Source organism: Cavia porcellus, unplaced genomic scaffold (assembly GCF_034190915.1).
Source record: "Cavia porcellus strain 051 isolate PalLab524CR breed Dunkin Hartley unplaced genomic scaffold, mCavPor4.1 scaffold_1, whole genome shotgun sequence".
NCBI lineage: Eukaryota > Metazoa > Chordata > Mammalia > Rodentia > Caviidae > Cavia > Cavia porcellus.
The window spans coordinates 74,043,254-74,058,982 of NW_026947484.1; positions in this window are offsets into that span (position 1 = coordinate 74,043,254).

The window sequence follows — 15,729 nt, forward strand, 5'->3', positions numbered from 1 at the left end:
GAAAATTACAAAGCTCTTAAAAAGAGAACCACAAAAAGACACCCTGTTGGAGATCATTTAGCTAGAATCTTACATTAATTTTTGGTTGACACCTGTATCCTGCTTCTTTTGTTGAGCAGGTTAATTTTTCTCTTGTGGATATAGCTCATTCTGCTTTTCTCATGGGACTTATACCCTGAGTAATTTTCCATTTTCCTGGGTCAAATAGAGAACACTAGTTAAATGCAGGGCTCAAGATGGTGTCAGCTATGCCAAGCTACAACAACCTGAGTCTTTAAGGTAGACAGGATAAGAGGAGAAGAAATGAGGGAATTCTGAATATATCCTCAAATTACTGCTCATTTTCAAATACCAGCTTCCAACATATGGATCCCTCCATCGCTATTTTCTTCCCACAGTCTCCTGGAAAGTGTTCGCCTTGGGCTTCCTTTACCCCAGCCCCAGCAAGTGAGGAGCAAGCAGAGAGCTGAGAGGTCACTCAGCCTTGCCTGAGTAATCAAGAAATCAAGAAATGAGCACTTGGAGCATCCACTCTGCTTTCCACAAAATCACCTCGTTGGGGATCAAGGTGTAATACCCAAAGACTGGGCACTTATTGCTGAGGGATGACACCTTGTCCTTTCAGTAAAATGCTTAGGGACTGACCTGGGGGTGGGACAGTCTCAGGCTCTGTGCTTAGCATTCAGGCTCTGTGTTGGATCTCGAGCTCTATAACAACAACAACAATAATACATTTAAAGTCCATCTTTAAAAAGGGACCTAGTGAGCTTAACATCGTTCTGTGGCCTATCAAATAACTTACCTTGAATTTAGATAATAAACATACCAATGCTCAGGGAAAAGCACAGAAAGTTCACAACGCTGAAATCAGACCCACTGGCAAAATTCCAGTAGGCGCCCTCCCTGGCGATGTCTCTAGGCCATGTCTCTCGTTCATTGAAAGATTGAGTCAACAAAACCAGAAACATTCTGACTTGAGTTCTGGTTCTGCCTTTCGCTAGGGATATAACCTAATCTACTTACACATCCTTTCCTTTGTAATACACACATCACAAACCAGGTGTCATGAAGCTGAGGCAGGAGCTGAGGCAGAAAGCTGAGGCAGGAGGATTGTAAGTTCAAAGCCAGCCTGGGCTGCAAAAGAAGACTTTGTCTGAAAGGAAATTACAGGTCACAATTAAGGCCCACTTTGGAGATTTGCCATGAACATTCAGGGAGTGGTTTTCATTATTAATAATAGCAGCAGTAATGACTGTAGCTCAAGGCTCCTAGAGGAGCCATTGTGCCTTCTCTGAGCATGCCACCAACATGTGGCAGCAGCTGGTGACACAGAGCACATAGCTATCCCTTGGCACTCCCCACTTTAAGAACATTATTTCCTGCCCCGAGGCCGGGGGTGGGGGGAAACGCGCTCACCTTCCTGCTCACCGGCCAGACGCAGATGCTGCTGGCACCTTAGACAAGGCGAGCTTTGCAAATTGCTGTTTTGGATGAGACCAAGCCTTCTGGCTGGATTTAAAGGAGATGGAGGTCACAGGAGCAGGAACTGGGAAAAAAAGAAAAGAAAAGAGAGTGCAAAGTGCCATGGTAAATACTTAGGAAATCCAAGACAGGAGGTGTGATTTAAAAAAAAAGTGGTATCTAAAACTTTTTTAAAGAAATGTATTACCGTGAAATATGCCTTGCCACTGATCCATCTCAAACTACTCAGCTTTGCTTCCAACCCACTTACCCCACCATGCTCTCTGCTCTGAGCCAGGTCTGGAAGTCCTATTGCATTAGTGTCTTTAGTTGTCCTCTGATGCTCGGAGCCGATTCAAAACAGTCACTCTTCACAATCCCCCTGACTCTGTAGGCAGCCAGAGGTCACGGGGTGCTGGATTTGGCCAGGCAGGAGGATGAGGACAGACTGGTTTAGGAGCCTGGCTTTCTGCTGGGTGGTGCTCGGTACAGCGTTCACTGTGTTTTTATCACACCCCATAAAGACAGTCACAAAACACAACTTTCAGGGCTGGGGATTTAGCTCAGCGGCCCAGCGCCTGCCTGGCAAGAGTGAGGTTGTGAGTTGGTCTCTGGTACCAAAAAAAGAAAACCACAACTTCCAGAACTGCTTCAAGAACCTCCTGAAAGTATCAAGAAGGATGTGTCCAAATCAAAGAGACTTAATGGCCAGGTGTCTCTTACTGTAATAAACTTTTAAAATTTAAGCATTCACCTTATATTTTAATCACACTGTGTCACAATTCTCTGTGTCGCAATTTCTCTAAACATGTCTCTCCCTGAGCACAGGTCAAGCGTGCCAACGAAGTCAGTAATATTTCTCATGCCTTCCATGGGCCAGGCAAGGTAAAAGAACCAATTGCAAATCCCACGGAGCTGTCCCCGGCAGGAATTTAGTCAATGTTTGATGACTTGAATAGAGAGATTGGTTCCAGTTATCAAAATTCCATAGCACTTGGCCTGCCCCACCTTTGGGGAACAGGCTCTTCAGAGCCTGCAGGGGCCTCCCCTTGCCAGAAGCCAACACCTGTGAAGGGCAGGTGGCTGCTCTACTGAGCTGTGTCTTGCAGCACCCAGCAGGTGCCAAGCACAGTGTTCACACTCACCACACAGCAGGTGCACTTGGACTGGCACACACACACAGAGGGGCCCAGACAGCACGTCCTGCTCTCCTACCTAACACTCAGGGACGCTTTGGGAGAAGCAGGAGAGGTGTTCAGATCATGGAGCCAGCGTCATGACAGTAAAAGGACCTCACTCCTTAATTTCCTGCATTCCATATCCTCTTTTCATAAAAGAATTAAACTCCTAAACTGGACATGGTGGCACACACCTGTAATCCCAGCACTCAGGAGGCTGAGGCAAGCAGATTGCTGTCAGTTAAAGACAAGCCTAGGCTACATAATGAGACTTTGTATTTAAAAAGAATCCTTATTTGCAAGGGAGGATTTGATTCAAAGAATAACGTTGAAGACAGGACAAACATGGAAACAGTCCCTTCTCATCTCTTTTGACCATGAATTTTATTTATTTTTTTATTAAAAAAAAGATTAAGATAAGAGAAAACATAACAACACAGGTCAGAACAGAACAACTTAAGCAACAGAGTGTTTTACCACAAGACAACCCGACATAACAGTAGCTACCATAGTGTCTCTTTCCTTGAAATATTTGAGTATACCTTCATACACTATAGTATCAAACACAACAAGACAGTATAAAACTACTCAAGAGAATAAAAGTATTACAGGGTATTCAGAACCAACTAACAGAAAATGAACAATGGTTATTATATTTTCTCCTTGTCCATAAAAATTTTGTTTATACTGTCACATATAATAAAACCCAATAAGATACAACATGATAAAACGGACGGAGACAGAAGAACAAAAGCTTGGTAGGACTTCAAAACAAGATGATATTAAATCAGCACTAGCTATTATAATGTCTTGCTTTCTTCAAAATAACTGTTCATACTATCACAGATAATAAAATCAAACAACCCAGAATAAAACCATTACAATTAATGAATGAAAGCATTATAAGGCTTCAAAGCAATATAATGGTGAATCATGATTACCACGTACTTTTATGTATTCTTATCATTTCTTACACTAGGGAGATTATTCGGTATTTATACATGTAAGTTTGATTTATTTCACTTATGAGTATGGTCTCAAGCTGCGCCCATTTATTTATAAATATTCCAATGTGATCCTTCTTTATAGCTGAGTAGTACTCCATTGTATAAAAATACCACAACTTTTTTATCCATTCCTCAGTTGATGGACACTTAGGTTGTTTCCAAGATCTGGCTATTACAAATTGTGCTGCTATAAACATGGGTGCACATATATCACTGTGGTATGATGCTTTCAGTTCTTCTGGGCATATGCCCAGATGTGGAATAGCTGGATTGAATGGGACTTCCAATCCCAGGTTTTTGAGATGTCTCCAGACTGACCTCCACAGTGGTTGCACCAGTTTGCACTCCCACCAAGAGTACAGGAGAGTTCCTTTTTCCCCACAGCCTCTCCAGCATTTGTTGTTGGTAGTTTTCTTGATCCTGGCCATTCTTTCAGGAGTGAGATGAAATCTCAGTGTGGTTTTAATTTGCATTTATCTAATGACTAACAATGATGAACATTTTTTTCATGTATTTATTTGCCATTTATATTTCTTCATCTTAGAACTGTATATTCATCTCAGATGCCCATTTTTGGATTGGATCTTTGAATTTTGGGGGTCTGATTTTTTTAATTCTTTATATGTTTTAGACAGAAGTCCTTTGTCTGAGGAACAGTTCACTAAGATTTTTTCCCAGTTTGTGGGTCTTCTTTTCACTGTGCTGGAGATTTCTTTGACATGCAGAAATTTTTTAATAAGATGTGATCCCAGTTTTATTCCTGTTCATGAATTCTCTATCTACCCCTATGTCTTCAAGGTTTTTACCCAATTTGTCTTCCAATAGATTTAGTGTTTCTGTTTTAATATTCAGATCTTTGATCCATTTAGATTTTAATTTAGTACATGGTGATAGGCATGGGTCTAGTTTTAGTTTTTGGCATATGGAGAGCCAGTTTTTCCAACACCATTTATTAAAGAGACTGTCGTTCTTCCAGTGAACCTGCTAGGCTCCTTTATCAAAGATAAGGTGGGTGAGTGTGTTTGTAGTTGTGGTTGTATCTTCTAATCTATTCCATTGATCTTTGGCTCTGTTTTTACTCTAGTACCATGTTGATTTTATTACTACATTTGCTTTGTAGTATAACTTCAACTGACCATGAATTTTAAAGACCACAGAGCACAAGCGTTCTGTTATGTGTAGCAAATGTAAGTATGCAGACACACTCCTTTGCGCATGCCTGTATCCATAAAGCTGCCAAGCAGGCACTCTGTTCCTGAGTCCTGAGGGAGCAGCTTGAACCTGCAAAGGCACAGTGACAAGCCCAGAGGCCTCTGCAGAGAAACACAAAAATGGAACAGAGCAGTGGACACAGGAACTGCAGTTGCTAGTGACTTATTTGGGTTCAGACTTTCCCCAGGAGAGGGCAGTTAGCTGGTAGCCATCTTGGAGAGAGACCAACTGGGTTTGGAATTCCAAGCAAAAGCAAGCTGCAGACTGGCTCTGTCTAGCAGCTCCCAGTGTCATGGGGAAGCAGAACCTCATTCAAGTCAGCAAGAAGCCAAGGAGCTGAGTTCAAGCTGGCAGGAGGCATATGGAGTGCTGCAGACTGACCAAGTCAGGCTCCAGCCTCACAGCCAGAAACCAGCCTGAACTTCAGTGGAACTAAAGATGCAGGCTCGCTGGGATTATCCACTGGCCCACTGTAATTCTCTGGCTGGCTTGGTAGGATTAATCAGCATAGATCTTGGCTCTGTCTACCCATTGTCTGCTGGAGACAGCAGAGATGTGACCTGAAGTGGATCTTGTTTTCTTTTTTCTTTTTGTTTTTTTCCTTTTTGATTGACTGTTTGTTCTTGTTTTTATATGAGTCCAAACACTGTTTCTAGTTTTTGTTGTTGCTCTGGTCTAGTTTTTATTTCTTCCTTCTGTCTTTCCCTCCTGTCTTCTTTACCAGATGCCAAAAGTTCATGTAGTCTTCCTTTGTGCCCCAGTCAGCTTCTAATATCTTCTTTTTTATTTATTTGGTTTTTTAGACAGGATCTCACTGTGTAAGCCATTAACTCACAGTGATCCTCCTGCCTCTGCCTCCTGAGTGCTGAGATTACAGGTGAGCACCACCATGCCTGGCCTTTCTGTCTCTTCTTTTGTTCTCAAGTTTTCCTTAGCCCCTTTTAAATCTTCTCTCCTCAGAGTAAAATCATGATTTTGAGGGATTACTGTATAAAATTTCCTGGTTTATTTTAGATGTTGTTATATAACCATAAATCTAATTCATATGGTTAAAGGTGGCAAATTAATAGTTACATAGTCAGTCATTTTCTAGGCTGTGTTTCATGTTACAGTTATTACTGACTGTACCACTTTAGCCAATGTGATGTAAGTGCTCTAGGCACTTGTTCTTCCTGGTATGCCAAGCCTCAGATCCCTTAAGGCTCATAAAAATACTATAGGCCAGAACCAAACAACAATAGGCTGGGCCAAACAGGCAGCAAGTTCTCATACCCAATAAATTGTAGGAGTAGGATTGTGCAACAGACTCAAAACCCAAAAGCCAGCTACACATGAAAGACACATCTGAGAAGTACTAATTTCCTGCAAGTTCTCAATACTATCAATAAAGCTACCTGGAATGCACCTAGGAGTTAAACTAATAACAGCAAAAAAGCAACAGAAACTGAGAAAATGTGGAAGCAAGATGCAAATCCAAAGTTTCAGCTTGCCAAAGGCAAACCTGGGGGTGATGAGGTGCACCCACCTGGACTTTCTGAAATGGTAACAGCACAATAAACAAAGCAGATGAGTGAGCATATAGAAAAACTCAAATCATAAATAATCTCTCATAACTACAGAGATTGTGACTGCAATGAAAGACATGCTTGCTGATTCTAGAACAGATATAGATTTAAAAAAAAAAAAGGAGCTTAGGAGAATGAAGAAAACTATAATGCCCAAAATAGGAAAGCAATCCAATCCAAAAAAACAGATTCAAATAAATATCTAGGAGGTTAAAACTTCCATTAAAAGTATGAGCAGCAGAATGATCCAATGTGAGGACAGAATATCAGATAGAGAAGACAGGATGGTGGTCAAGAATCATGAAAATAAAGATTTCTTTAAAATAGCAAGAGTGCATGAAAAATCAACACAATAGCTGCTAGATGATCCAACAAAGAACATAAAATTAATGATATCCAGATAAAAACCAGGAGATAACACAAATGATATAAAAAAAACTTCACAGAACTATGACAGAAGATTTCAGAAACATGATAAAACAATTTGACATACAGATAAATGAGACATGTTGAACTCCAAAAAGCATGATCAAAAAAATTAATGAAGGCACATAATACTCAAAGATGCAGAAATTCAACACAAGAACAGAATATTAAAAGCTGTTAGAAAAAAAAGAAAAAATCACCCATCAAAGAAAGCCCATCAGAATCACAGCAGACTTCCCAACACAAGTCAAGGAAAGCTGGCAGTGAAGTATTTCAAGCCCTAAAAGAAAACAACCTCCAACCCAGATCAATATACACCCCAAAACCATCTTTCAAAATTGATGGACAAATAAGGTACTTTCATGACAAAGAATACCTAAGGAAAGTCACAACCATGAAATCAACATTCCAAAATATTCTGAAAGGAATCCCAGAAAGAACTAACAAGGGTTACAACTCCATGGACTTCAATCGAATGCAACCACAAGGCAAATCAAGTATTAAACAGAAGGAGAAAGATGGAGTCAACAACAGGAAAATAATACAGCAAAGGTCAATGAATATATATCAGCAATAACCACCATGGTTTTTGGGTTTTTGTTTTTCTGTTGTCTGAGTCAGGGTCTCACCATGCAGTTCAGGCTGACCTGAGCTCACTTTGTAGCCCCGGCTGGTATCAAACTTGCAATGATTCCCCCTGCCTCAGTGACCCAAGTGCTGGAATTACAGGAGTGTGCCACCACACCCAGCTCAACTATCAATGCTGTCTCAATTTACCAATCCAAAGAAATAAGTCTGGTAGAATTGATCAAAAAAGCAAGATCCAGGGGTCTGGAAGGACCCAACGAGAAGCTAAGAATCTCTGGTAAGCCAAGCAAGTCACATGAGTTCCAGGAAGAGAAAAGTCAGATAACGCTGCCTCCCACGAGCCTACTGGTGTGCAGGCTGAGCATCAACACCACCACCCCCCATAAGCAATCAGCTGGTTTGGAGGACAGGCTGAGTTGATAGCAACCAAGGTACATAAAGCAACTAAATGTTGGTATTGTTTGGTTGACTTTGGAGCCTGGGGGCAGTGGTCTGAGCATCTCTTGGGAGGATGACAGTATGCAATATACTAAATATGAGGGATTTCCATCATATCTTTGAAATCCAATATTGTTCTCACTGTTTGGCTTTGTTTTGATTAATTGTTTTTGCTTTATTCAGTATTCTGTTTTGGTTAGTTTTATTCTGTTCTGTGTTTGGTTTGATTTTGCTATACCTGATGGAATGGACAAATCTTATGAAGATAACAGAATATGCTATGTTAGCTATCATTTTCCTAGTATCCTACTTTGAAGTTCTATACCAGTTTTAGTGCTTGTTTTGATTGGCTTTATCCTGTTTTGTTTTGTTGGATTTTACTGTCTTTAAAATAAAAAAGAAGCAAGACCCAACCATATGCTTCATACAGGACACACATTTAATTCAAAAAGAAATTCATAGATTGGAAGTCAAAGGATACAGAATAATACTCGATGCAACAGGAACCTGGAAAAAGCAGGGGCAGCTATTCAATTTTCAGACAAACTACATTTTAAGCCAAGAATAATCAAGAAAGACAAAGAAGGTCACTACACCACTGTAAAAGAACACTCAAGAAGAAGAAGAGATAACAATATAATTATATATGCACCAAATAGCAAGTAAACCCAACAATATATAAGAAATATTAATGGGCATGAAAAATCAAACAAGTACTAATACAATTGCAGTGGGGGACTTCGATATCCCATTGTCACAAATACATCAACTAGACAAAACAATGAAATAGCAGAAGTGAACCAAACTTTTGCACAAGTGAACTTAGTAGATGTCAACAGAGTGTTCCACCCCACAACATCAGAATACACAATCTTCTTAGGTCCACACAGGATGATCTCCAAAATAGACCACATATTAGCTCATGGAACATGCTTAAGTAAATGAAAATGAATTGAAATTATCCCATCACTGCACTATTATCAGTCCATAGTGCAGTGATATCGGAAATCAATGGCAAAAGAAGCAATACAAACCTGACAAACACATGGAAATTAAATAATACCTTCCAGAACAACCAGTAAGTCACTGATGAGATTAAAAAAGAAATTAGAAAGTTTCTATAATTAAATGATAATGCTGATACAACATACAAAAACTTACGGGATGTAATGAATGCAATCGTATGAAGGAAATTTATAGTGGTGAATTCCCATATCAAAAAAACAAAGCAAACTCACCTCAAGGTTCTAAAAAAAGAAGAGCAAGTCAAACCCTAAACTTGCACAAGGAAGGAAATTATAAAGATCAGAGCAGAAATTAATGCAATGAAGACTAAGAAAACAATGCAAAGAATCAATGAATCAAAGTTGGTTCACTGAAAGATTAAATAAAATTGGTACATTCTTAGTAAAAATTTATCAACAAAAGGAAAGACTCAAATCCATGCAATTAGCAATGAAAAAGGTGAAGTCACAACAGATTCTGCAGAAGTCCAGAAGATCATCAATACCTACTTTAAGAACCTGTATTCTAATAAGATGGAAAACATAGAATAAATGGACAGATTCCGGATACATATGAATTACCAAAGCTGAATCAAGAAGATATAAAAATTCTTAATAAGCCAGTAACAATCAATTAAATTGAAATAGTTGTTAAAATCCTACCAACTAAAAAAAGCCCAGGTCCTGATGGATTCATTGCTGAATTCTATAAGAAATTCAGAGATCTAATGCCATTACTCCTCAAACTGTTTATGAAATTGAAAGGTAAGAAATACTCCAAAATCCTTTCTTACCCTGATACCAAAACCAGGGAAAGACTCAACTAAGAAAGAGAACTACAAATCCATCTCCCAAATGAAAATAGATACTAAAATCCTCAATAAGATACTGGCAAACAGAATGCCACAAATCATCAAGAAGATTACATAGCGTGACCAAGTAGGATTCATCCCAGGGTCACAGGGATGGCTCATTATATGCAAACAATAAGTGTAATACAACATATTAACAAAGCCAAGAACAAAAACTATATGATGTTTTGGGAAGATACTGAGGAATGGCTGGGTCAAATGGAACCTCTGGTCCTAGTTGGTTTTTGTTTGTTTTGGTTTTGATTTTTCTTTTGTACTGGGAATCAAACTCATGTTACTTGCCAGGCAGGTGCTATGCCACTGAGCTACATCCCCAGCCATAGTTCTAGTTTTCTGAGGACTCTCCACATTGATTTCCACAGTGGTTGCCCTCCCACAACTGGTAGAGAAGGAACTACTTTTCCCACAAGTCAGCATTTAACACTGGTTAATTTCTTGATGGTAGTCATTCTTTCTGGGGTAAGACAGAATCTCACTGTTGTTTTGCTTTGTTTTCAAATCTATTTTATTTAAAGGAAAAAAGAAAAAAAGCTAAATTTCAAAATACGTCAATCGGTTGGCAACAATGCTACATATACTGCATATTGTCATCCCCAAATCATTCACCCAAAGCACAAGACATAGACTTACAGATGTCTGAATATCAGCACGAAAGTCTCTCTTCAGTGAACTCAGAGAAATCAGTAGTATAACTATCTTAACTATTTTTATATACATATACATACACATCTACATATGTTGTTACTTTCATCTTCTCACACTAGTGAGACAATACCATGTTTACATAATGTGTCTTATTTATTTCACTAATGAGTGTGGTCTCAAGTTGCATTTATTTACCTATAAAAGTCTCCAGGGTATCCTTCTTTGCGGCTGAGTAGCACTCCATTGTATAAAAATACCACATCTTTGTTATCCATCCCTCAGTCACTGGGCATTTATGTTGTTTCCAAAATCTGGCTATTACAAATTGTGCTCTGTAAACATGGGTGCACATGTTTTCAGTTCTCCTGGGAAGATACCCAGAAGGGGAATAGCTGAGTCAAATGGAGCCTCTAGTCCTAAGTTTTTGAGGAATCGCCACACTGATTTCCACAGTAGTTGCACCAATCTGCATTCCCATTAACAGTGGAGAAAGGTTCCTTTTTCCCCCACAGCCCCCTAGGATTTGTTGTTGCTTAATTTCTTGGTAATATCTATTCTTTCTGGGGGGAGATGGAATCTCAGTGGTTTTTTAATTTGCATCTCTCGAATGACCAGTGATGTTGAACAATTTTTCACATATTTATTTGCTGTTCATATTTCTCATCTGAGAAGCGTGTGTTCATCTCAGATTTTTGGATCTTTAAGTCTGAGTTCCTTGTATGTTATCGATAGTAATTCTTTATCTGAGGAATACCTGACAAACATTGTCTCCCCCATGGTGGGCTGTCTCTTCACTCTGTTGGTGGTTTCTCTTGCTGTGCAAAACCTTTTCAGGAGGATGAGATCCCAGTTGCTGATTCTTTGTGATAATTCCTGTGCAGTTGGGGTTTTGTTCATAAAATCTTTTCCTACACCAGTGTCTTCAAGAGTTTTACCTATTCTATCTTCCAGCAAATTGAATATTTCTGTTTTAATATTTAGATTTTCGATACATCATGAGACTCTGTCTCAAAAAGACAAAAAAAATTTAAAAACAATAAAAAAAGAAATGCTACACAGTCTTCTCACAGAATCCTGCTGTTGAATATGAGCAGAGATGGAAATATCACTGTTTTCTTTAGGGAAATCTAGTGAGTGAACCCCAGGACACACTTTCTGGCTGACAAAGCTCAGCTTTCCACTGTAATATTTGCTAATGCATTCTCTCAAAAACCATCTTTCTTGAGCCCCTACAAGGTAATGGTCCTGTTTTCAGTGCTGGGAACATAGGCACAGTCCCAGTCCCAGTGAGATTTGAGCATTTCCTGAGCACCTATTATTCACCCCATGTTTCAGGTGATTGGTGAACACCTCAAGTTTGCCCCCACCCCAGCCTGCTGAATGCAATGGCAGAAAGAGCTGAGGTCAAAACCCTGGAAAGCCTGGGTCCCTCCACCCAGAGGAGAGATTTCTCCTCGATCGCCCAGGGCTGGTGTATACTGAGAAAAACAAAGTCGGTGGCAGATTTGATGAACTCCAGTTGCACTTCTCTTGTGGAAGATTGCACAAATGCTTAAGAGCTTGATGAGTGTCCCTCTCAGGGAGGTAAAACTACCTTGAGAATTAATGATCAGCCAGGGGTTTAAGGATGGTAAAGGGGTGAGACTGCACCCCACCCTTTTAGGGGCACAGCTGCTGAGCCACCATGACTCCCAGAGAGACGGGTCTGTCCATTTTTAAACACAGAAAGAGTTCTGTCTTCCTGGGCTTCTTTAGAGTATTGTACATTTTGGTAAAAATTTAAAACAACACAGCAGGCAAAAGAATAAAGGCTTTTCCCATTTTCTTTCTTAATATAACTGTCTGTGAAGGGCAGAGAGCCAAAAAGTTCATGTCCAGAAACCCGGGTGCTATTTGTAGCTCCCTAATGAGCAAAACTTTCTGGCTATTTGCTCATCCATTCATGTTGTTATCGCAAAACCTCGAAAACATGAAGATGGGCACAGAGTAAGTTCTAAGGGAAGCCTTACCGAATGGATTGGTGGGTGAGTAGGCGGGTGGGTGGATGGGTGCTGGGTAGCTGGGTGGGTGGGTGGGTAGATAGATAGATGGGTGGGTGGATACATGGATGCATGGATGATGAAGCAGTGAATGAGTGAAATATCTCAAGATTCATTCATGGTCCACCCAACTTCCTACAAGCAAAGTGACTTCAGCATGGGTTAGTAGTAACTATCTTGTTTATATATACTTCACCAGTGACTGGAAGGGCAGTTGTGCTGACCCCTAAGAAGAAAAACTGAATAGAGACATAAAATGGCCTCATTCAAAAATGGACTGCTGGCCAAGTATAATGGTACACACTTCGAATCCCAGCTACTCAAGAGGCTGAGGCAGGAGGATTGCAAGTTCAAGGCCAGCCTGGGCAACATGACAAAATCTTGTCTTGAAACAAAATTTTTAAAAAGGACTGGGAGGTGGGATAAATTTTTTTAAAAGATGTAACTCAGTGTTAGAGCCTTTGTCTGGCATATGCAAGCCCCTGGGTTCTATCCCTAGTGCCTCAAAAGGAAAAACAGGAACTATTGAACCCCGAAATAGAGAAGCAAAGAGAGGTGAAACTCATTCAATCCAAGACAGTTCACAAACATCCACCGAGCTTTTTACCCATGGTCCTACATTTGGTCTCTTAACTGCCTGGTTCCTCCTTCAGCCCTAACATTATGCCGACCACCTGCATGTCTCTCTCCCCCACCCCTACCTGGCAAACATTCACCTGTGAACACAACGGAGAGGACCCAGCTCATCGGCTCTAGATCCGCGCTGCAGGCAGCGGTCACACAATGCATGACCCCAACACAAAGCTCTCCTGGTTTTCCTGCTTTAGTAAATGGCCCTGTCACCTGCGCAGACACTCAGGCCTGAAATCTCTCTGGAACCACCCTTCCTCCTCAGACCTCCATTCAAACCATCACCAAGGCCTAGGCGTCATGCCCAGCTCAAATCTCTGAGGCTCTGTCCAGTCCTCCGTGGCCTCCCCCACCCCGGGTGCCCATGATGTCCATGTGTTCTCCCACACTCACCCTGCTGCTGATTTATCCACTGACTAAACCCACGGAAATCATTAGCTTCTCACCTGGATCAGCAGCCCAAGCACCCTCCAGAGCTCACCCACCTGGCTCCCCAATGCCAGAACCTGAATTCCTTTGCCAGCGTCTTACAGACCCTGCCTCACCCCCAGCATACCTCAGGTCTCAAGCAACAGCTGCCCGGCAGGGTGAGTAGATACCCAGTCCTCGATGCCCTCGGGTGGAAGAATGCGGACATTTTCCACACTGGCCCTGAGCTCCCAGCGGTAAGGTCCCACTGTCCACACTCGAGCTTGAACCATGAGTTATCTTTATTGCATTCCTTCCCTGCCTCAGTTCCACTTCTCTACTGATGCTGCTTTATACGAACTCCGAGATAAATTAGTTTAGTCTTCTGAAGGAAACAGACTAAGGCAATGACTCTATGAGATACTACTGCCTTTAGGATCAAAATCAAAGTCATTAACTTTTCCTAGAATCCTTCACACTGCCTTGCATATTTCTCCAGTCCTTACCTCCCTCCCATCATGCTGCCCCCACCCCACAGCAGTAGTGTCTGTTGCCTCCTTTTGGCTCCTCAAGCACTTCAAGCCCTTTCTCACCTCAGGACCTTTGCACATTCTTTTTCCTTGACCTGGAACATCTGCACCCAGCTCTTCACAGGCCTACCTGCCTCTCTTCCTCCAAGCTGCAGCTCAGCGGTTCTTCCTGCAACAGGACTTCTTCTAGGAACCCAATTTACACTAGAGTTTATTTCCTCCATGGCACTTAACACAAGTTGTAACCTTCTGTGTATTGCTTGTCCAATAAGCTCCATGAAAACAGACATCAAAGAAGAAGCAGAAGCAGAAGTGAAAAAGGAGAGGAAGAAGAAAAGAAAGAGGAAGAGGAGAAGAAGAAGAGGAGGAGGAAGAGGAGGAGAAAGAGGAAGAAGAGGAGGAAGAAGAAGATGGGGAAGAGGAAGAGAAGAAGAAAAAGAAAGAAAGAAAAAGAAGAAATCTTTTTAGCTGTCTTCACTGGGATGCAACAGAATCACAGATGGCCTGGCATAGAAGACATCAACCCTTCCACTTGCTTGTTTTTTAATATTGAACAGACATGGTCCTTTCCTTCAGGAAGCTCACAGTCTTGGAAGAAACTTACACACCAATATTTCCCATGAAGGTCCAGGGGCAGCAGGCATCACTGAGCGTAGAGGAAGCACACAGGCGCCTCATTTTGCTGCCCCGTAGCTTCCCAGCTCCGTGAGGTATGAGAGCTGAGCATCCCTTCTTGCTCAGTTTGACACCTCAGTGCAGGGTGAGACGCATAGTAAATACCACTGCCTGAAGGAAGGAATGGATGGATGGATGGATGGATGGATGGATGGATGAATAAACAGACCATTTTAATCTCTTTCTGAATCTACTGAAATCAATTCACTCCAAATGCAGCTTTAAAACTTCTAAATATTTTCTAACTTGAAAATAATCAAAACACCAAGCCACAAGGGAACTACGGAGGAAATCATAGTGCATCCTCTTAACTGAAAAAATACATTGCCATTAAAAAATATATCGGTTGAACAGAATAAGGAATGAAGAGCCAGAAAATATATTTATAATTTAAGGTTAACTGATTTTTGACAAATGTGCCTGTACCATCTAATGGGGAAGAATAACCTTTTCAATAAATGGTGAGCATCTGAACGAAAGTATCAGTGAACAGTCTGCAGTGAGATAGAAGTGTACTCGAGTGGTGAACAAAAGCACCGATACATAAAGGATCTCTAAACAAGCAAGTCCTCAGATGGTTTTTTACCTCATTTTAGTCTTCTGAGTTCCAAACAGTCTATAACAAAGCACAATGCCTTGGTAATTAAAACAATTCTTTTTTCAACAGAGAACTAGATTACAAATCTGGTTAGGAATTCTAGAAATCCAAACAGAGGCGGAATTATTATGCCAACATTAGTATTTGCTTTGAAATAATGACCAAATGGGAAAAAATCCATGTGTGCTCAGTAGGTCTCATTAGTCCGGCTCCCCCCAGTACAGTTTGGCTTTTAAAGTTGAACTTACTAGTGCACTTTAAGTGACTCACTACTCTGTCATGCGCACTGAGGCACACACCCTGACACACGAACTGCAGACGGCTTTCAGGTCAGGAAGGAAGAGAATTAAATCTTTTTTTTTTTAATTTTTTTAAAAGGAAAAAGAAAAAACAAAACAAAACAAAGCAGAGAATTAAATCTTTAAACAATGGTTGTTGGAAGGCAGGCTTTCA